Below are 24,315 nucleotides of genomic sequence, written 5' to 3'. Positions count from 1 at the left end.
TAATATATTTTTCTAGTAACCCCTTGCCTTCTGTCACTTGTCAGCTTTTGTCCTCTGCTTTGATGGCAGAGGTCAATTTATGTTCCTGGAGAAAAGGGAAGAGGGGTTGTGTTGTGGAAATAAAAGCTTATTTGCTTAAAACAAAAACAAAAACAAAAACAAAAACAAAAAAAAAACCTAAAGTCCACAAGACAGTCCCCTATAACAAAAATAATTATCTTTCCCAAAACGTCTGTAGTGCCAAGTTTGAAGAACTTTGCTCTGGGGAATAATCATTGATATGTCAAAGATGACTATCTAGAGTGTTCATCTCTGCACTGTCCGCTTGTGACTGTGTAATAATATGAAACTCATAACTCATTCATGGGAACAATGTAACCATTAAAAATGATGTTGGAGAAGAATATTTAAAACCATAAATAAATATTCATGATATTTATATGTCCTATGATAATATGTTTAATAATAATATGTTTTACAGCATTGTAAAAATATACATATAACTGTATGTAGGCATGGAAAATATTTTGAAACAGTATCAACCAAAATAATAGAATTCTGCCACTCTTTAGAAATAAAAAGTATACTTCATAACCAATGTCATTAAAATATCTAAACCATTACCTCTCACCATCCTGAGGAAGAACACAGTTAAAATAAATCATCATCTCAAAATTTATATAAGTTCCCTAAGTACATAAGATTTTGTACCCTTTCTTTTCAGAATGTGTCACTGAAAGAGTTTTATTTCCTGACATCAAGTTCTTTAATGATAGAAAAGAGAAGCAGCAGGTGCTTCTCACCAGGTGACTTTATGATGGCAGCAGACAGAGTTCACTGTATATTTTTGTTAAGAACCAAAATAGCACTTACTATTCTCATTCCTTCTCTTTAAAAGCCTTCATTGTTATACTAGGATTCAAAAGTAGAATTACTCTCTTCCACCCACACCAAAAACAGTATGATCACGACACTCTGAAAACTCAATAAATGTTTGAAACATCATGAACACTGAATATCACCATTTCAGAATGTTTTATGAGTAAGAGGCATTATAATATTGTCCACTATGCATCCTCATAACGTTCATATTGGAATTTAGAAGTATTGATGTCCCTCCAGAGACACATCCATTATTTTAGCAACTAGTAGCCTTACATGAAGAAACAACATGGCACAAGTTCTCAGGAATACCACGTTTATATCAGCTGACAAAACTGATTAAAGAAAGTTTGCTCACCAGTGTAACTGAACCTCTAATCCGTATTGGGAGAGAAAGAGAAAAAAAGAAGTGGAGACCATTTGGCCACATTACTTGATAACAATATAATATAATTAGAAATTAAAATTTTTTAGAGTAAAGAAAAAAATTGCCACAAGAGACTGATCTCCCCTAATCTTTATAGATACTGCCCCTCCTGGAGGTGGATCTTAACTCTCCACCCCTGAGTGTGAGCTGTGCTTAGTGGTGACTTGCTTCCAAAAACTAGGAATATGAAAAGAGGAAAAAGTAACTTTACACTAGAGAACTTACACTGGTAAGTGCTGCCTCGGCCAGAAAACCAAGGTTAACATCATCAGTCAAAAATTATGTTGATAGTATATTCTCTTGGTGTGATATAATGAGAATGGCATTTCACCTCTGTGATTTTCCTTCCACAACTGTATGTTAATCACGAGAAAAAACTTCAAACAAATCCAAACTGAGAGGCATCTTATTAAAAACAAAACAAAAACGAAAAACCTTGATCTCAAAATTGTTAAAGTCACACACACAAAAAAAGTCTAAGAAAATGTCATAGACCAGAGGAAGCTAAGAAGACATGTAATGTGGTATCCTGACTGGGATCTTGGAATAGAAAAAGAATAGTATAAAAAAACTACTAAAATTTGAATAAAGTATGGAGATTAGTTAGCAGTAATGTACTGATGTTGGTTCCTTAGTGGTGACAAAAGTACCATAGCAATGTAAGATAAATAAAAGGAAAAACTGAGTGAGAGGTATAGAAAGTCTGTAATAGCTTTGTAACTTTCCTGTAAATCTAAAACTACTCTAAAAGTTTATTTAAACAAAAAAAAAATTAAAAACACAGCAAAAATATGTCCTGCTAGAATGTTTTTAATACTGGATAAAAATTAACATTAAAACCCAATTTAAAGGGCACCTGGCTGGCTGAGTCAGTAAACTATATGACTTTTGATCTCAGGGTCATGTGTTCAAGCTCCATGTTGGATATAGAGCTTAATTTTTAAAAACCTGAAATTAAAAAGATAAGAACAATATAAGCAATATTCAATTATTTGATAGGACTATTCGTATTTTCTTTTTCATCATGCCTATGAATAGTCCTATTAAATAATTGAATTCATTATTAAACATCATCCCAAACTATAGGTCCAGATAGTTTCACTGATACAGTCTGTCACACATTTAAGGAAAAAGTAACATAAATCTCAAACTAACTCTGCCATAAAATTAAAAAGAGGAAAGCACTTCTCAAGTTATTGAATGAAGCCAACATAATATCCATAGCAAAACTTGATAAAGATATGACAAAAAAGAAAAGCATCCCCTAAAAACACATATACAAATATAACTTTAAAAAAATGTCAAACTGCTTCCAGCAATACATAAAAATAATACATCATTAGTAAGCAGGGTTATCAGGGTGTGCAAGGTTGATTTAACATTTGAAAACTTAAATACATAATTTACCATGTTTAGACTAAAAATCAAAATTCACATGTAATCTCAAGAGATGTAGAATAAGCATTTGAAGCAACATTACACTCAATCATAACTAAAACTTTCAGTCAGCTAGGACAGGAAAGAACTTCCTTCATCTAATATAGGGAGCCTATGAAAAACCAATAACTGACATCATTCTTAATTGGAAAATACTGAGCACTTTCTCATTAAATAAATAAAGAATAAGACCAAGATGTCAATTCTCACTACTTCTATCCAAGTGGTGATCCTAACTATTAAAATAAGGTAAGTAAAAGAAAAAAAAAGCATACTGATCAGAAAGGAAGAAGTAAAACTGTGCTTGCAGATAAAATAATTGTTTATATAGAAAATTTCTAAGGAATCTAAAAAATAGCTTCTAAACTAAAAATTAAATTTGGAAAATCTGCAGGGTTCAAGGGTAATATACAAAACTAATTTTCATTTGTATATACTTGGCACTCAGTGATTTAAGAAATTGTTTTTTAAATTCTATTTATAATAGCATTAGAAATAAATTAAGAATTAGAAATTAGAAAATAATTTTTTTTAAAGTTAATTTATTTTTTATTGGTGTTCAATTTACTAACATACAGAATAACCCCCAGTGCCCGTCACCCATTCACTCCCACCCCCCGCCCTCCTCCCCTTCTACCACCCCTAGTTCGTTTCCCAGAGTTAGCAGTCTTTACGTTCTGTCTCCCTTTCTGATATTTCCCACACATTTCTTCCCCCTTCCCTTATATTCCCTTTCACTATTATTTATATTCCCCAAATGAATGAGAACATATAATGTTTGTCCTTCTCCGACTGGCTTACTTCACTCAGCATAATACCCTCCAGAGAAATTAGAAAATAATTATGAATACTTTTAGCAAAAGAACATCAAAATCTGCAGGCTAAAACTTGCAAAGCATTGCTAAGGGAATTTTTTTAACACAAAAAAATAGATATATATTTTATTAATTGGAAGATTCAATATGGTTAAGATGTCACATTGCTATAGGTATAAAGCAAGTTCTGTTAAAATTTCGGTGTTTTGTAATTGATAAGCCAATACAATTTATATAGAAATGCAATTACTAGCAATTTTAAAATAAAGAAAACAAAGTTAGAGGACTTTGACTACTTTCAAAATTTACTACAAAGCTAAGTAATCAAGTTGGATGGTACTGGCATAACTTACATGGCTGATATTTAACAAAAGCACCAAAGTAATCTAATGGAGAATTGAAAATCCTTTCAACAAATAGTGGTGAACAACTGACTAGCTATCTGGGAAAAAATAAACTATGATCCCTACCTAGCACCATTCGAAAATTAATTTAAGATGGATTATAGATAGACCTACAGTTAAAAGCTAAAACCATGAAGGGGAAACATAGGAGAATATCTTCATGACTTTGGATAGGGAAATGTTTCTTGGACAAGTCACAAAAAATAATAAGCATTACAATTTGATAAATTTCATCAAAATTTTAAACTTTTGTTCATCCAAAGATACTACTTAGAAAATGAGTAGAAAAGGCAGAATTTCGCAAAATACATCTGACAAAAGTGTTATCCAGATGATATAAAGAATACTTCCAACACAATAATAAAAAGACAAATAACCCAATTAGAAACTGGGCAAAAGTTTTGAGCAGAAACTTCACAAGGAAGATATATAAATGGCCAATTAACACATGAGAAGATAATAGTACAAACTGGAAATAGCCCAGGTTCCCTCAATAGGAGACCAGATAAACAAATTGCAGCATAGTCATACAATAGAATAATATTCAACAATAAAAATGAATAAATTACCAAAACATGAAAAAACATGGCTGAAGGTCAGAAACATTATGCTGTGTGGGAAAAAAAAATCTTACACATAGGAACACCTATTTCATTTGATTTATATGAAATTCCAGAAAATGCAGAACAGAGGAAAAAAACAGAAGTTGCCTCTGTAATTGTGGGGCAGAGATGAAGTGGAACAGGACATAAAGGAATTTTCTAAGCTCATGGTAATGATCTGTATCTTGATAGTGGTTCGAATTACACAGGGATATGCATTTGTGAAAATTCTGCCAGTATGCACTTAAGATCTATGCATTTCATTGTATGCAATTTTTAAAGCCAACATAATAAGCTGTAAATGAAAACTGAACTCTAGTTAAAGATATGCATGATGACACATGTAGGGGGAAATATGCAGAAATCTGCAATTTACTCTGAAATGTAACCACAAATATACAGTGGCTTAATGCATAGACAGAGCAATAGGTAGATGAATAAGTATATGGCAAGCAGCAGAATAAAAGGGTGATCATAGAATCTAGGTAGTAGGTATATAGATCTTCACTCTACAATTATTTCAAAATTGCTGAATGTTCATAGTAAAATATTAGAAAAAAATTAGGGAAAATTTATTAAATTATGCTATCAAAAACTATAGGAAAAGTTACATTTATAGTAATAATAGTTTCCAGCAATTATGTAGTCAGATGACTGCTATACTGGAAAAAGTACTGGAGAACAGCTGTACTGGTGGAAGTAGACTGAGACAGCAGATTATGTTCAAGGTCATACATTTGTTGACATTTGAGGTTACAGATGAGGTGCCACTTTTTAAATGGTTCTAGGTGCGTTCATGAAACTGAAAAGCTGGTGAAGTAAAGGGAAAGATCATAAATAATAATTTCAAAGAATGAAGAAGCTAGATATTGACAGATGACAACTGGATTTGCCAAGAATGATAAGAGTCATTGATTTCTCAAGAACAACGTGATTTGGTAAAGGATTATGAAGCAAGGGTTTTTCCAAAAAGGAAAGAGTCTTGGTCTAGAAGAAGCAAGACAGCAAGGAGGATACTGACTCTAGCACCTGCTCTTGAGGTGCAAGGAGCATGAGGGAAGAAAACAGTACAGCTTTTCAAGAGAGGTAAATCCAAAGAAGACACCAATGTTTCAGTAACAGAACAGAACATGATTCAAAGAGAGGAGGACAGGATGGTTTACAGATCAATAATTCAAGTCCCATAGGACACAGCAGAGACTCTGGAGTCCAAGAATAAGGGGTTGGCAATATATAGGGCAGTATATAAATGACAAAATGGGGATGACGAATGTGCAGAAAGACTTTATCTTCTAGAGGTGACTGAGGTAAACAAGAATGTTTGGCATAATGAGACTAATCCTATCTTAGGGAAAAGAGAGTGATGAGATCTAGTGCTATGGACTGAAGTGCCTCAGGAAAAAAATTCAAACCTCACTCCTCTCTCAGGCAGCATCTTATAGTATGGCTAGGATAAAACTGAAGGAAGGATAGGATAGCTTTAATTAGAAAAAAATCTGAAATTATTTGAAAATAAAACAAATTTCAAAGATGTTGACATAAAACAAAAAAACACATTCTTGGAAAGACTAATTTAAAATAGACAAAGTTTTAGAAAGTTTTATCAAAAAAAATAAAGAAAAAAATTCAAATAACCAGTATTAGTCATGAAACAGGGAACATAACTAGAATACAAAGATATTTTTAATTTTTATTTTGGAAAATTTCAAATATGTACAAAAGTAGAAAAAATAGAATAATGAATCTGAATGTACCCATCAACCAGCTTCAGTAATTACTAACTCATGGCTAATTTTGTTACATCTCTATCCTCCATCCACTCCCCCCAGCCTAGATAATTTTGAAGCAAATCTCAGACATCAAATTATTTCATCTGTAAATCTTCAGTATGTATCACTAAAAGGGAGCATCTATTTTTAAAGACAGCCACTATATCATCATCATACTCTCAGTATTCATATTTCAGTTTTCATATTTCCCAGTCATCATATAATTTTTTTTAGTTGGTTTATTTGAATCCAAATGAGATCCATACATTGCTATTGATTGAAATGTCTGTTTCTTTTAATAGTTTCCCTTCTCTCTTTATCTCTCCCTTTTCCCTTCCTCCCTATAATTCTTTGTTGAAATGGCATATTTTGTCCTGTGGTTTGCCCACACTCTAGATCTTGTTGATTATATCCTGCAGCATCATTTAATATGTTCCTCCATAGTCTTCAATGGCTGAAAATTAGCAGTCAGATCCACAGCTTTGTAAGATTCAGGTTCCATTATTTGATAAGACAACTTAGTTCATAGGTGGCATCATGTACTTCCACCAAGATCTGATTCTCTGTTTTTGTGACATAACAGCCATTGATAATCATTGCCTGAATTAATTAACTCATTAAGGATGAAAAATGGTGATATTCTAGCAACAAAAAAAATTTGTCAGAAAATATTCTGAGCACCCTCATGACAAATCAACAACTCTCAACAAAATAGACTGTATTCCTGGAACACATTATGGAACTTGTGTCTTGAGTCAGTAAGAAACTTTAATAGACTAATTAGAATACCAGAAATTGAAAAGGCAATTAATGAAATACCCATGTTTTTGGGACACGTTTTCCCAAACCTTCAAGGAACAGATAATTCCCTTATTATAAACAGTTTCAGGGCACAGAAAAAAATTTAAAACTTCACATTTTATGAAGCAATGATCATTTTGATATAAAACCCAATAAGAGAGTAATAAAAAGAAAATTATAAACCAGTTTCACTGGGAGGATAAAAAATCATTAGCAAAATTAATCCAGCAATATATTAAAATAACTTAAAATAATAACCAATTGGGATGGAGCCAGAAATGCAGAGGTGGGTGGACATCAGAAAAGTTTTTATATTAAAAGAAAAAGACAGATGGATGTTCATTCTCACTTCAATTATTTAACATTGTTCTGGGTATTTTAGTACAAATAAAATGTGAGGCTATTTAATATTTGGAGATGATATGGTATAATTGTGTATCGAAAAAAAAAAAAAAAAAAACTAGGTTTCAACTGAAGAACTGCTACCCAATAAAGAAAATACAAATAAGTAGGCTAGAATAAACTTAATATACAAAAAATCGATGCCTTTCACATTTGCAAATAATAACTATGTATAATAATGGGATACATACTATAAAATCAATAGCAATAAAAATATAAAATAAGAATAAACATCATAAGAAAGTCACAAGATATAAATAAAGAAGTTCTAAATGCTCTTGAGGGATCTAAAAAGATGAATAAAAGCATATCATGTTCTGAGATAGGAAGATTAAAGATCATAGAAATGTCATTTCTCCTTACATTAATCTATAAATGTAGGGCAATCTTAACTCCAGAATTTATAGGGAACAACAGAAAAGCAAGAATAGCCAAGAAAAATGTCAGAGTATTAAAAGGGACTGGCCCAAAGAGGCATTAAAACAATAGAAAGCCACAATTACTAGCGTGGTAGCAGCACATGAAGAGGTAATCAATGCATTAGAAGAAAAAGTATCAAAATGGACCCAAAAGCATACAAAAATTCAGTATATGTTAAGGAGAACTCAAATCAGTATGGGAAGATGGCTTCTGCAATGACAACCAGAGAGCGATTTGGAACACTGGATCCATCTTATCCCTAAACAAATTCCAAAAAAGATGAAAGATTTTATGAAACATCAAAGTGTTAGAAGAAACCATCTGCAAATCCTTTCAGGACCTCAAATCGGGGAAGATATGGCAAACAGTGACCTATCTAAAAGAAAAGCTTGATAGAAGACAAACTAAGCAAAAATACTTACCATTAATATTATAAGTAATGTTTCAAATATGTGAAATAGAGGGAAAGTCCAGCCATAATACGAGAGTTCCTCCTCTTTAACACCTTCGTCAAAACAATGTGCTAATTATCTTTGCCACATTAATAGATGAAAAATAATATTTCCACATAATGCATTTTTAATTTAAACTCTCTATATTCACTTCAAGAAAGAAAAAAAAAGACTATTTTCCATTTCACTTGGATATAAAGCTTTGATTACATTGGCAGTGTTCCCCCCACACACACACCCCAAACTGGAGTCAAACTGAGCTAGGTCAGGGACACCTGGGTGGCTCAGCAGTTTAGCTCCTGCCTTGGGCTCAGGGCGTGATCTGGGAGTTCCAGGATTGTGTCCCACATCGGGCTCCCTGCATGGACCCTGCTTCTCCCTCTGCCTGTGTCTCTGCCTCTCTCTCTGTGTGTGTCTCTCATGAAAAAAATAAATAAAATCTTAAAAAAAAAAAAATTAAACAAACTGAGCTGGGTCCAAAATGCTGCTCTGCTACTTCTGCAATGTAGGTCTCCTTATAATTTACTTCATGTTATCAACCATTAGCATCTCCATCTGTGAACAAGTGCTAGTATACCTACTTCACGGGGTTTTGTTAGAAAGAAAATGAGAAAACATTGTGAAGTTCTGAGAACGCAGTAGGGATTTGACAGGTGGTACCTTTTTTAACTCCCTCCTTTCCTTGCCCTCACACATGGGGCAACTACTTTTCTTCAAAGGGCAAACTGATCTCGTTGGGAAGCATTTTAAAAACAGCCTAGCCTCCTACAATGTTCTAAGGGGAAAAGAGTAGAGAAAATAGCTAAGAGAGCCCATTCATTTTACAAATGGTAAAACGGAGGCCCTTTGGGATGTTTCCAGAGGAATCCCACAAAGATGTAGGTGAACGATGACAATTTCCTCCTATTCTCCAGAAATTGTCAAAACCACAGTCACTGCAAAAACCTCAAACTCCGAATTTCAATAAGGCTGTTGGCTGGTTTTTCCATGTCCCACAAAATCCCAGCAATCCAGTCTCCTCCACAAACTATCCAAGCTAGGAGTCCAGGACCTAAAAAAAACAAAAAAACAAAAAAACAAAAAAAAAACATACGCTTCTTCTTTCTTCTTCTTCTTTTTTTTTTTTTTTTTCTAGACTGTGTCCTTTCTAGAACTGCCTAAATAAATTTGAAAGAGCTAACACTGAGAATGCCTCTTGGACACAGCACAAGGGCTCCACCTTCAGCTCTCAGACTGAGGAGGACTTTTTCAAAAATGCTTCCGAGTCCTCAGAAAGCACATCTGAAATCTAATCTCTTCTCACAAAATTTAAACCACACAACCTTTCACTTTTAAATATTTCAGTCCAGAATACTTACCACTGTACATAGGCAAAATAAAAGGTAAGAGTCTCAAGGTGAGTTATACTGATATTAAACAGACAAGATAAAAAAATGTATTACATTTTCTTTACATTCTTCCGGATGCATGTCTTAATGTCATATTCTTTATAGTTACAGCAGAGTCTGATAAGCTCGTCCATTCTAATTCTCCTATGGTTTCACTCCATTAGGTTTATAGTCTTATTAATAAAGGAAAAGTTTAATTCTTGCCCAGCAGGACTATTCTTAAATTACCAGAATTTTTTTTAATATCCCACTAAATACAATACAGTTTTTTGGAGGGAAATTCATCTGGACAAGGGAAGTAAAATTCAACTCTATGAAGGGGCACTGGTTGGGCCTTCAAGACTGAGGTTGACCAATGGGCAGTGGTAATATTTGTTTATAAAAGCAAAAATAAAAAGCAAACGACCAAAAGATAATTTTCCACAGGATGAAACTCCCAAATCTAAGTTGAGTTCAAAAGCAGTTTACATAATTATATACAGAGTGGACTAAACTTTTTTCTATCACATATTTTGTGGTGATCTATTAAAGAAAAGTAACAAAATATCCAATTCTTTGCAAATTGTGGCAGATAGGAGGGAATTAGTCATGTTTCTGCATTAAAAAATATCAGTAGATGACAATGATAAGCAAATACATACACAGACACTGAATCTTTCAAAATCTGATTATAAGAGTACATTTGTTGCTGATTTTCTCCCTGTTGTTTTCTTCTTAGATCAACCAAATTGTCAGATTTCTGAGTCTCAGCGACAGGAAGTCATAGACATTTGGAGTTACTGAATGGAGTCTAGGTAAGGAAAACCAGGAAATTAAATTTGTTATACCCTAGAAATTTTCTACTACCTGCCTTCTAATGACGCCTGGAATTCATATATTTTTGCCTTTAGACTGTTTATAAGCCTAGAAGCAGAAGTTGCTACGAGGAAATGTGAGTATTGTATGTCCCCCAAACTCTGAAATGTGATTATCCCACCACCACCCACCAGAGCAAGGACTGAAACCAAGTCCAAACTTGTGGTTTTTTTCAAAATCCAAAGTGTCCAAGTCCTTGCCCAACTAAAATTTCTTTTGTAATAATCAATAGTTGAAATCTCCAGAGCAATTGCTGTATGCTTACCTTCCTGATAAATATTCTTAAAATGTTTCTAATCATTGCAATGATCCAAAGAATCTGTTTTCTTATCATCCTCTCTTTTATCATTGAGAAAACCAAGTCTTAAAGTAATTAAATGATCACCCAGAGTGATACAGATGGATCAGAATCCCAAACTCTTAATCCCTCTACCGTATACACATATTACCCCCAACAATCCTCAAAATAATCTTGTATGTAGATGAGTATCCAATTCAACAAATACTTGTTGAGCAATTTCTATTCGATAAACATTATGCCTGATGGAAATGAAGCACAGAAATGATAAAGGACTTGCCTCAGCTCCCAGAGCCACTTCACAAGTGCTGAAAATAGAACTCATGCACTGAAACTAGAGCTCGTGTTCTGGAATCAGACATGTGCACATTCAAATCCTGACATGACTGCATACTAGCTGTGTAACCTAGCTCAAATTATCCATCATTTCTATCCCTCATTTTTCTCTATCAATGAATAGGGAATAATAATAACTTACCAAACTGTTATGATTACTAGAACTACTATATAAAAAGAATCTAGTACAATGTATACATACAAGTAGTATTAGTTTTCATTCTAGGGAAACTAGGATCTCTTAGGCTTTTTTTTTCCACAGTAAAAAGTTGTCCCAGATGATCTCGACATTTAGCAACTTTGGTTTCTCCCCTTGCCTCAAACATGAGGAATTTACCATTCGAGAAGAATAAGCCTGGAGCATGGGTTTTCCCAAGTATTTAATGGAAACATTGTTGTGGGTAGAAAGACAACAATAAATCCCTTGCTTTAGCCACTCTCCTCCCCATCCTTCTCCTCCTGTTTTCTCTGTCTCCCTCTCTCAGTCACACACATATACACACACATATAGAGTGTTCCAACTGCAAATAGAACCATTAATAAGATTAAAGTGTTTCACTCAATGAAAATAAAACAGTAAATACAAACTCTATAGAGAGATGCTTAAAGTGTTTCTATATTTCTGATGATAGAATCATATCTCACAATGACAATTATCCTTCAGTTAATTATTTCAATTGAAAAAAATGAAAGTTATAATGCGTTTTTAATTTTTTTTAGATTTTTATTTCTTTATTTGAGAGTGCACGTACATGCAAGAGAGAAAAAGAGAGAAAGAGAGAGAACTAGCAGCAGGGAGGGCAGAGGAAGAGGGAGAAGCAGACTCTCCGCTGAGCAGGAAGCCCCTCAATCCCAGGACCCTGGAATCATGATCTGAGTCAAAGGCAGATGCTTAACTGATCGAGCTACCCAGGTGCCCTATAATGCCTTTTTTTAAGTCCTTTCCTTTCTGGCTTTATGTCAGGTTTGGAAGACAGCCATATTTACATAGGCCTTTTTATAAAATAAGAAAAAAGTCCATAAGTTATCAGTAAGATTGTCATTACTGAGACAATATTAAAGGCTATTCACTTCCTGAAATCCCTAACCAAGACCATTCTTTAGCAGAAAAGTTCTGGATTACATTAAAAATGCAATGGCTCATCCATCTTTAGAGCCATAGAGACTGTCTAGCTACCATAGAACCTAGACACTACAGAACCTGCCCAGCTTTTGTTCCCTTTTCTCTGAGAATTAACTCCCACCAAACACTGGAGTGGATATTTCAGCCATGTTTGTATTTAATGACTCTTCTCTAATAAAGTATGTATTCCTGAACCAAGGTGGGAAGTCAGACTGGACTCAGGCCTCAAACATGCTAATTAGCCTCTGGTGTTAAAACTGGAAGCTGGAGAATCCATCTTTGGTCATGTGTATACCAACAAAGAAAAAGTAGTCTATGGTACTGGAGAAAAAGAAAATAGAAAATTAAAAAAAAAAAAAAAAAAAAAAGAAAATAGAAAATTTAAGAAGAGAACACATGTAGAATGAAAGAAGGATGAGAAAAGAGGGGGAAAAATACCTTCTTCAGATCCTATTTTCTGGTTCTAGGTTATTAGAAATTCATGAAACCATTAATTCCACATTCCGCCCTTAGTTTCCAGGCCTCCTCATGATTCTTTCTGATCATTTCTTTCACCTTTAAGTTACAGTTTGTTTCTAGCAACGAATAATGCTTCACTAAAATATTATATCCATGCTCTCTTCCAATGCCATTCTACAGAACAGAGAGGGACCAAAAAGGCAAAGTTCCAGGCTTTACAGAACAGAGAGGGACCAAAAAGGCAAAGTTCCAGGCAAAGTCACATGCATAATTAGCAGAACTAAATTCAGGTCTTTTATTTGTAAATCTTTCTAAAACACTAATTTCTGTTAATCTCTAATATACTAGTATGGAAGTATGAGAAACCTAAATACCATATTTCACAAAATCTAAGATCCATCATTTGTATGACATATCAAACATTACAAATTAACTGTAACACATTGCTAAGATGCCAATGATAGTGAGAGACATTCATATTTCAGATATATTAAAATACAAAATAAAATCCTCACTTGAGAAACAATGGAAAATAGTAATATAAGGGATGGACTGAATTTGTAACAGAGTAAGTTGAAATATATTAATTTTGATCCCTGTATGAGAAGAACTTGCTGTAAGGTTTCAAGTAGGAAGACGAATATCATGATATTCCTGTTTTAAAACTCACTATAGACCTGTTGCTAACAGTAAAGAATCTTGGCCAAGCCCAGATGTTTAAAGGTGGCTGGAAAGAGCACCTTTAAATACTCTCTTGATTTTCACATCCTCCATGTGATTGATGTCAAAGAGTCAGCACTGTGCTAAGAACTGAAATAGAGGAAAGTGAGGTGAGAAGAAAGAGAAAAAGTAGAATCCTCATGTCTCATCTTCATGCATTATTCTTTAATCAATAATATTTAGTAAGTTCCCACCCTGGGTCAGGCACCATTTCAATACTAGGTCTATAGCACAGAACAAGAGAAACAAAGGCTGTCATACAGCAAATATTGTAAAGGAAGATACAGATGATAAACAGCAATATAAAATTAAAGGGTCATAGAAAAATATCAAGTTGTAGAAGTACTCAAGAAAAATAAAGCAGAGTAAGAAGTCACTCTTAAAAAAATATACAGTTTAGATATGAGTCTCACATGCATGAAATAATTTTGCAAATCCTTTAAGATAGTAGGTGACAAAGTGCCAATGTGAGTTTGAATACTTCGTATACTAGAATTCAGAGATACTCTACGCTCCCTTTAGCTTTGAACTTTGATCTATGAACCCCATCATTTCGTGACTCTGCAGAAGTCTTGATTCAAGGAAGTGGTACTTGATAAGAAACAGCTACATATCAACCCAGCAAGTGGGAATCAATTGCACACAAACCTTGCTCCTAATTTCCATAGGGTAGCCAGGACCAGTCACCCTAGACTTTCTTGCTCTGTAACTGAATCTTCAAATATGCCATAAGGCAAGCTTTTGCGTATGAATCTACATGTTCACTGTCTCCGAGTCAGTGTCCCTCTAATCTCCCTCATATCACATGGTGTTTTCCTTACTGAGAAATGCTATCTCTTTCTAACCGGTTGTCCAGAGGTATTCTTCATGATTGCTCAGAGCAGCACTATGTAATTCCCAGGACAGCAACCTGAAGCTAAGTTATATCCATGACATCATACTATGTGCCTAGGGTTACCAAATTATTTAATTCTCAGTTGTGGACAAAACAAAAATCTAAACTTTTCAAAAGGCCTGAAATCCCTTTTCAGGAATACTTATAATTTTTTTTATTTTAAAAAGATTATACTAATATTTTTTAATTACCAAAAACCTAAGCAGTAGAGACAATGAATAGCATACTTGTTCCTCTACTAGCCCAATCTCCAGAGAAAATTACTCTTACAAGTTTCAATGTGTATTATTACATAGTGATTTTGTTTTTTGTTTCTTAAAACATATATAAACATAAATTGAATTTTCCATATGTGTAATCTTTTGCAATCCACTGTTCACTCAAACATTAAGTATAGATATATTTTTCTATAAATAAATATAAATCTCATGTTCTTTTTAGGAGCTACATAGGAATTTCCTGTATAGAGGTACTATAATATATCAATCTCCATATTGATAAGAGTTTAAGTTATTTACAGTCTTGAGTTATACACTGATGCCACAAAGAATATACATGTACTTGCCTGATGTATTTGTGTGCTTCCACAGAATAAACTCCTAAAATTTGAACTTCTAGGTCAAAGGAAATGTACATTTTACATTTATCAAGACAGTCATGTTGACTAGGAAAAAGAACATATTAATGTGCACACTACTGTTATATTAGGAGACTGCCTAATGTCCCACACCTGCACCCAAACTGGTTATTATCATTTTCACATTTAATTATTTGATCATTGAAAAACAATTATATTATTACAACATCTACCAAACACTCAAAGTGTTTTCCACAATAATTATTCCTTTAATTTTTTTAAGATAACATATTTAAATATATTTTGAAAATTGCAAATAGTATATATTTTGGTAGAAGACTTAAAAATAAATAAACAAGGGAAAATAAAATATCAGGAAACTTCTGGTGCCAGCTAACGTGGAGAAGCAAATATAGGTTCTGTAACCCAGTGATTACAACTAAAAATTTTAAAAAGAATGCAAAATGCATGACTTGAAGAATCTGAAAAGTAAAAAATAAAAAACATATTTTTAAAAACTATATCTGTATCTATGTATCTATAGATACAGATATAGACAGAGACATAGACAGCAGGTGGATTGAGGACTAAAATCAGGATTTAAATAATGGCCTACAAAGTGGGAAGCTCCAGTCATGAAAAACTTCATAACAGTGAGAAAGCTAAAAGTCTGAGGGGAAATAAATCTTTGTGACCAGAGGTACTGGGAAAAAAAAACTCCAGGGAGTCAGAGAATATGGGGAAAAAAATCCCAGAGAGGAAAAACCTGGAGAAGGAGATTCCTCCAATTCTGTGTATGGAGTGGTAAGTCCTGAGCCTGCCTCCCTCCAAGTTATGCATACACAGAAGAGACCCAAAGAAAATAATAAAGCCTTCAAGAAATGAACTACCATATAAATCACAGCCCAGGTTCAATATGAACCCCCAAGAGGCACATGTGCCAGACTGAACCAAAAAGCATAGAAAAGTTTTGAAAACTGAACTGACACTGCAAACACCTCCCTTAGAGAATCAGAACTTATGGTCTAATCATAACAAGATTGATTGCCTGCTTAAACAGACAAACAAAAAATAACATTCTGCAGAGGATTTGATAGGACCCAGAGTCTAACAACATGATATTCAAAACATCTAGGATACAATCCAAAATTATTCAACATGCAAAGAACCAAAATTATCCAACCAACACCCAAGAGAATAAACAACAGATAATAAGCCTGAGATATCCAGATGTTAGAATTATCAAAGACTTTAAAGTAGCTATTATAACAATCCTTCATAAGGTAAAGGTGAACATTATTGAAATTAATGGAAAAATAAAAATTCTCAGAAGCAAAATTAAAACTAAAAAAAGAACTTAATGGAAATTTTAGAACTGAGAAATACAATAACTTAAATTAGAAAAAGTCACTGGGGGGCGCCTGAGTAGATCAGCTGGTTAAGTGTCCAACTCCTGATTATAGCTCAGGGCATGACCTCAGGGTCTTGAGATTGAGCCATGAGTCAGGGTCCATGTTTAGTGTGGAGTCAGCTTGGGATTCTGCCCCTCTCTCTCTGTCCCTCCCTCTGCTCACACTCCGTACTCTCTCTCTAAAATAAATTTTAAAATAAATTTTAAAACATTTTTTAAAAAAGTAATTGGATGAGCTCAATAACAGAATGGAGATGAGAGAGGAAAGAGCCAGAGAAATTAAAGATAGAGCAATAAAAAGTATGCAACCTACACAGAAAGAAAAAAGATTAAAAAAAAATAAATAGAGCCTCCAACCTGTAGGACAATATCAAAAGATCCAACATGTTATTAGAGTCCCAGAAAGACAGGAAAAAGAAATTGGTGCAGAAAAATATCACCAAGAATCCTGTTATCCAGAGATAATCAATTTTAATATTTGATGCAGACTCTTCTAGGCTTTTTTCCATACATATAAGTACACACACACACGTACACATACACACAAATATACACACAAGGGGTACTAGAGTACTTGGTGCTAGTCAACTGTTTTTTCCTTAAATAATGGTTTATGAATGTTTGTATATTTCAATAAATGCACATCTGCATAATAACTTTAATGGCTTATTAATAGTTAATTGAGTAATGTAGCCACAATTTTGTTATTCAGTAATCTACCACTTCTTAGTTTCTTCCCTCTTTTTTTTTTTAATTTTTATTTATTTATGATAGTCACACACAGAGAGAGAGAGAGAGAGAGAGAGGCAGAGACATAGGCAGAGGGAGAAGCAGGCTCCATGCACCGGGAGCCCGACGTGGGATTTGATCCCGGGTCTCCAGGATCGCGCCCTGGGCCAAAGGCAGGTGCCAAACCACTGCGCCACCCAGGGATCCCTCTTCCCTCTTTTTTTTAACTATTATAAGGATTCTCTACTTATGTTTATTGCCAAATTATTGTCAGATCATTGTTATTTTCTTCACTTATATTCCTAAAAATAAAATTGCTATGGAAGGGGCTATTCATTCAAGCAATAACCAGTCAACAAATATTTATTAAGCATTTAATATAAACTAGGTACTAACAATATGTGGAGGTACTTTCTCTGAGACTTTGCCAATTCTAATATAATCAACAGTAGTAAGTCAATCTGGAATGACAAAGTTTGAAAATATACATAGTTTGGCTTCTATGGAACAAGAAAAGTTGCTCTCAAGGGGGCAGTAATGAATGGTGCAATGTAAAGTCTCCAAAAAATTCTTTAAGACTCAAGAGTCAAATAATAAAATATCAAGAATGCAGAAAACATGTTGATTCCCTTTCTTGCACATTATTTTTCTTAAATAATATGAAACATCTTTTAGCAGCTTCAAGACTGGTTTGTGTCAGAGCTACCCATTTTGTCTCAATGGCAATCCATACACATTAAGCAGCCTCAGTGTTGGATCAGTGCTATAATTATCTCATTGGCCATACTTACTTAGTCATTTAAGCCAACCAAATCAAATTTTATAAATTTTAAGATTGTTCTATAAAAGATCATTGAAAATAGATTGTTACTGTTATTATTACCTAAAAGTTTATTCCCAATAAGTTAATCCATTCTCCTATACTTTTTTTAATTAAAGATGTTTATTTATTTATTAATGAGAGACACAGAGAGAGAGGCAGAGACATAGGCAGAGGGAGAAGCAGGGTCCCTGCAAGGAGCCCGATGCAGGACTCCATCCCAGAACCCCGGGATCACGCCCTGCACCAAGGGCAGATGCCCAACTACCTCGAGCCACCCAGCATCCCCCTCCTATACTCTTTTAAGAACTAATCTTTGGGAAGATAAACTAGTGGTGGGATAATAAAAAACTACCATTAATATGAGATGTTCTTATTCCTTAGCTGGGGCAGTAATACTCAACTGTTTTGGTCACTCCTTTCTTTGTTACCTCACTTTATCTTAAATATACTACCAGCATAGCACATAAACAATTATAGTATTATATTCTTTGAAATTTGTCTCTTGTAGTATATACTGAACCTTTTAAGGGCAGGAGATGAATATAATTTATTTTTATATTCCCAACCATTTAACCCAAAAGATGCTAGGTACAGGTATGCTGGTTTTTTCTTAACATATTTTGGTCTCCTTCCTCGCTGTGAAAGCAGAAGATATTCCACTTAAAAATAAAGTGAATTAAAACAATGTATGGTTGCCAGGTAAAATACAGAACACCCAGCTAAATTTGAATTTCAGAAAAAAACATTTCTTAGGAATAAGTTTGTCCCAAATACTGCATGTTTATCTAAAATTCAAATTCAATTGAACATCTCCTCCTTTTATTTGCTAAATCTGGCAATCCCAAAATGAATGCAATTGAAATAACTCAAGATTTCCTAGAATATCACTCAAACCAGAGCAAGTTTCTCTCTGGTCAAGGAAGTAAGAGTCTCCAAAATCTCCACAGATGAAATGTGGAACATCTCAGCTAAGAGCTCACTAGAGAAGTTTAAACTGAGGCTAGATAAGACACCCTATCAAGAATGGAATAGAACAGATTCCTTGATTGCTTAACATATTGGACAAGGTCACTTCTAAATCTTCACCTTTTTGCACATCATAGCTGTGTCTCTGTGCTTTGATTACTGGAGTCCTATAATTCCTACTGGAATTATACAATCTTGAAGTTAAGTATTTTACTGATTCGGCTTTGAATCATACATCTGTCTCTCCATGGGCAGTTTCCCCACCGTCCTGGAATGCCACCCTAGTGTGTCTTCCCAGGAGGTCCTTTGGGAGAAAGGCCCATGTAGAGATCACAGCAGCTGCATCATTGCACAGCCAGATTCCATTTCAGAAGCTATTTTATAAGCACAGATTTATTCCCCCTCAAATAATTCTTGCTCAGTTACCTTCCCCAAATCCCCAACTGCTGCCAAGGTTAATGCAAGCCCTGACTCTGCCTGTTGATTCTTATTAATTAAGCCAATCAATGATCTTGTATCATACAGTGTCTGTTTTTAATATAACCTATTTGACAAGGCTGTATTAATTTAGGAGAAATATGCACTGGCATTCTGGCACATACTTTTCCTAATTATTTTACAACCCTCGTTCAGCAGTGAAATTAGTCTGTGGTTATCACAGTTAATGGAAGCCCATAGCTCTTAGCTAAGTGATCTCCACCAGTCACCTGATCTTTTCTTGCTCTCAGCTGCATAAACATGATTGCACTATCTATGCAGTCCCCAGTGAATGCATAATTTGAGTGTGGGTGTGAATGTTTTAGCAAAGTCTCCTGCTTCTGTATGTTTCTTTAAGTGGATGGATAAAAAGATTGGGAAGACAAGGCTGTGAAGGGGAAAGCTACATTAATAACAGGAACTAGGTAAGAAGATGCAGCTTCTGAGGATACAGAGGAAACTTAAAACTGACCTTTGCAATTATGTGTTAAAGTTCAGAAGATGGAGTCTCCATAAAAAGCAGATAGGGATGTAAAAATTCTCCATGTCTTTGCTTATGATGCTCTTGAGCCCTGCAGTGTCTCTCCTACATTTTTCATCTTTCTCTTAAAATCTTTGTGGAGGGGTTGCCTGGGTGGCTCAGTGGTTGAGTGTCTGCCTTTGGCTCAGGTCATGATCCTGGGGTCCTAGGATCAAGTCCTGCATCGGGGTCCCTGCAGGGAGCCTGCTTCTCCCTCTGCCTATGTCTCTGCCTCTCTCTGTGTGTCTCTCATGAACAAATAAATAAAATCTCAAAAAAAAAAAAAAAACTTTGTGGAGTTCCTAACCAAAACTATTAATCTCTCCTCTATATTCCCATTCACTATATTCATTCAATAAGTGCCTACTAGACACCAGACACTATGAAAGGCACTGGGGATAAACCTCAGCAAAACAGAAATAGTCCCTTACTTCATGAAACTTCAAACTAGTTAATGAGACAGTAAATTAAACACATTAATTAAAATCAATAACCAGGGATCCCTGGGTGGCTCGGCAGTTTAGCACCTGCCTTCGGCCCAGGGTGTGATACTGGAGACCCGGGATCAAGTCCCACATCGGGCTCCCTGCATGGAGCCTGCTTCTCTCTCTGCCTGTGTCTCTGCCTCTCTCTCTCTGTCTGTCATGAATGAATAAATAAAATCTTTAAAAAATAAAATAAAATAAAATAAATAACCATAATTGTTAAAATACTAGGAATGAGGAGAAAGCAGGGTGCTGTCATAGAAAATGACTAAGAGGAATCAACTTTTTAAAAGATTTTCAGGAAAGACCTCTCTGTGGAGGCAACATGAGCTGAGATCTGAATGACCAGAAGGAATCAGCCCTTTTAAGAACTAAGAATGATCCAGCAAAAGAATGCTGTTCCTGGGGCAGGAATAAGCTTGGTATATTCCAAAAACCAAAAGTAGGCTAGATTATCTGGAAATGAGGAGAGAGATTGAGAATATAACCCTCTATTAAGTCCTCTGCCATTGGAATCTAGGTTATAAATTGTTGAATGTATGTCTCCTTCTTCTTTGCTCAGTGGATAATAAACAATTTACAGGCAGAGATGCTATAGTATTCGTTTTTCATTACTCACAGTGTCAAGTATGATGCTTTGTGTAAAGTAGGTGGCCAAAAAATGTTAATTGAATTTACTTGTATTTATCTATACGTACTATGAATTCCAATTGTATCTATGAAAAGAGAAAGCAGCGTGGTCTCTGGAAAACTAGCTAATTATAATAGTTAATATTTATTGAACTATTATTTATCAGGCACTGTTCTAAGCTGCTTATACATATTCATTTATTTAAGGCTTACAAAAACCCTATAGGTAGATATTATGTTTATTTCCATTTTAAAGTTAAGAAACAGTGGAACAAGTCAATAAACTAGAATTGAGAGCATAAGTGTCCAAGTCAGGATATGAATCTAGGCAGAAAGACTCCACATACATGTCCTTAATCATGATGTTAATGATCCTAGCAGTCTAAATATGTCTTGGGAAAATAATTAAGCCATTGAGATACATTAGTGCTTAATATTCTACAATTTAAGTTGGATGTATAATGTGACACGAAAGGAATATACTTACCCTGAATATGTATTATTCAGAGTATATGAAATATACCTTTAATAAATTTTCATCTCTGCTTCCTTGGCTATAAGAAAGGATTATCTAGTCATCCTTCCATTGGTTTGAGTGTTGCCATAGAAACTGCTTTTCCTTAAGTTTGTGAAGTGGCTCTCTCAGCTTATAAAATACTCAGCTATAGAAATAGTAGAATACGGGATCCCTGGGTGGCTTAGAGGTTTAGCACCTGCCTTCGGCCCAGGGCGTGATCCTGGAGTTCCGGGATCAAGTCCCACATCGAGGTCCCTGCATGGAGCCTGCTTCTCCCTCTGCCTGTGTCTCTGCCCCTCTCTCTCTCTCTCTCTCATAAAGAAGTACAATCTTAAAAAAAAAAAAAAAAATGAAAGAAATAGTAGAATACCATGGTCCTAACAACAATGCCAACACCAAGGAGTGGCCTGGAGGTATCTTCAGTTTTTCCCAGTATTCTCTATCTTCTCTCTCTTCCCCCAAACCAGTTCAAGTACAGAATTTATGTAAAATTAGTATGCTGGCCAGGCAAATCTAGTTTCAGGACACATCCTTAACTCCACCCTCTCCTGCAACCTGCTTGCTTTCTCGAAGATGCTTTTAAATAAAGCTCTGGTACATTCACTGCCTAGCAATGATATGAAAGAGCTATTTCTTAGAAAACTCCTGTTCCTTGGCTATTGCCTTCTCTTAGGACTTTTTCCTAGGGCATAGGCTAAAGCTAATATGAAATACATTAATGATGTTCAGAAAGGCAGGAATGCAAAATTTTCTGTAAAGAAATAAAAAGAAAGTGCTAAAGTTTTGGTAAAGCAATTTATTTGTCCTAGAAATCCATATCTTACTCATCCTTTTATTCATGCCATCTATTATAGCTCTTGGTACCCATTAAGTGCTCAATAAACATTTAATAAACACATGGTATTTCTGGTCCTCTGGGATATAAATGCATGAAAGAAAGATGACAGGAAAGATATGGAAAAGTTGTAAGTCTTCCCTAATTACTTCAGCCACAGCAATCCCTAACTCCTTTTGCATATATTACCAGACCAACCAATCAACATCCAAGATGGTCTTTTACAATTGCTTTGAAATTGTTTTATTTTCTGCAGGAGCATGTTAACCATCCATTATGTATTCATTTACTTTTATTTACAGATATACTGTCTCTCCAAGTAAAGGTTAAGACCCTTGTGGAGCTGCTTCCCTTCTCATTACTCTTTTAACATATTCTTCTTGCTAACACAGTTCTGGGAATATTACAGAGGCTCAATAATATTTGTTTAGTAGCTGATGAATGCACAGAGGTGGAGAGCTTCTTCAATGGTCTTGTTATCAAAGTAAATACCATTTTGTCACTCAAGCTGTCATGTCACTCTACTCAAGAAAACTAGGGAGGGAGGGAAGGGAGGGAGGGAGGGAGGAGTGAGACAAGGTAGGAGGGAAGGAGGAAGAAGGATTTTTTTACAAGGTAACCAAAAAATAGTGTGAGAGCTTAGATCATATTCCCTGTCTCTGAATTATTAGTCTTCTGTATGTTTTGCTACATTACATGGCCAATTTTTCAGAGCCAATCTCTGTGAAGGTATAAATTTATCTTGGGAGCTTCCTGCATATTCATTAAGTTAAAGACTGGAACTTTACTTTTTATGCAAATAAAAATTAAATATAAAATTTAGGGATGATAATCTTTGACAAACTAAGGCTGCCTTTGGTTAAAAGTACAAAATGAGTAATAATGATGATAATGATAATGAAGATCATGACAATATTAAGGTCATAATGCCTAACTATAAGCATCCTCTACAGAGAAAAAAGCTGTTGAAGAAGAGCTGACCTGAAAGATTCACACAGACCTTCCAAACTATTTCTCAAATTTATGAAAAAATAATATTCTGATTTTTTTCATCCCCCTCAGAAGTGCTGGGTGGCACAGCGGTTTAGCGCCTGCCTTTGGCCCAGGGCGCGATCCTGAAGATTCGGGATCGAATCCCACGTCGGGCTCCCGGTGCATGGAGCCTGCTTCTCCCTCTGCCTGTGTCTCTGCCTCTCTCTCTCACTGTGTGCCTATCATAAGTAAATAAAAATTAAAAAAAAAAAAAGGAAGTGCTGATGGTCTATAGGAAATTAAAACATTGTTTAATTTCCATTTTTAATTGAAAAAAAATTTAACCAAGACATAAAACTGTCCTTGAACAGAAAGAACATTGCAAACACAAAATTTTCTAAATTGTTTTATGATTCCTAATTTGGTATGGTGTTTGTTGTAATTGCTGTTTTGTCTTACTTTGTGGTTGTTTCTCACTATAAAGCATCATCCTCAAGTCTCTGCCTTGGGAGCAAATAAAATAAGACTCCATTTTAGACTATCAGTTTGACATCTCAGAAAAAAAGGAGAAGTATAACTAGTGATTTAGGCAGTCTTCACCACACCCAGATCAGTGTGAGCCTTGGGAACAGGGTAGGAAAGCCTTCGAAAGCCACCAGCAATGTTCTGAATACTTCATGGCAGAAAACAAACCTAAAGGCTATACCCCAAGAGCAAATAGGCCTATGAGAAAAAAACAAACAAGTCAGATAGCAATGATTTTTATTTTCAGATAAATGTATATCTCATTGGAAAGTTATTTTTAAAAAAACATAAAACTACAGAAAAGTATATTGAAATAAATCAAACTTATGTATCTGGAAGAACTCCATCATGATCAATTTAACA

General features: G+C 34.7%; 1 long non-coding RNA gene across 12 annotated transcripts in view; it reads right to left on the bottom strand.

Moving 5' to 3' along the window:
- Positions 1–24,315, bottom strand: part of LOC144312693 (uncharacterized) — a 241,187-nt gene that overhangs the window by 118,727 nt on the left and 98,145 nt on the right. The window lies entirely within an intron of this gene.

The sequence above is a fragment of the Canis aureus genome, chromosome 4 (assembly GCF_053574225.1).
Source record: "Canis aureus isolate CA01 chromosome 4, VMU_Caureus_v.1.0, whole genome shotgun sequence".
Lineage (NCBI taxonomy): Eukaryota > Metazoa > Chordata > Mammalia > Carnivora > Canidae > Canis > Canis aureus.
Note: the sequence above shows the minus strand (reverse complement) of the source record. Positions and strands in the feature narration are given on the sequence as shown.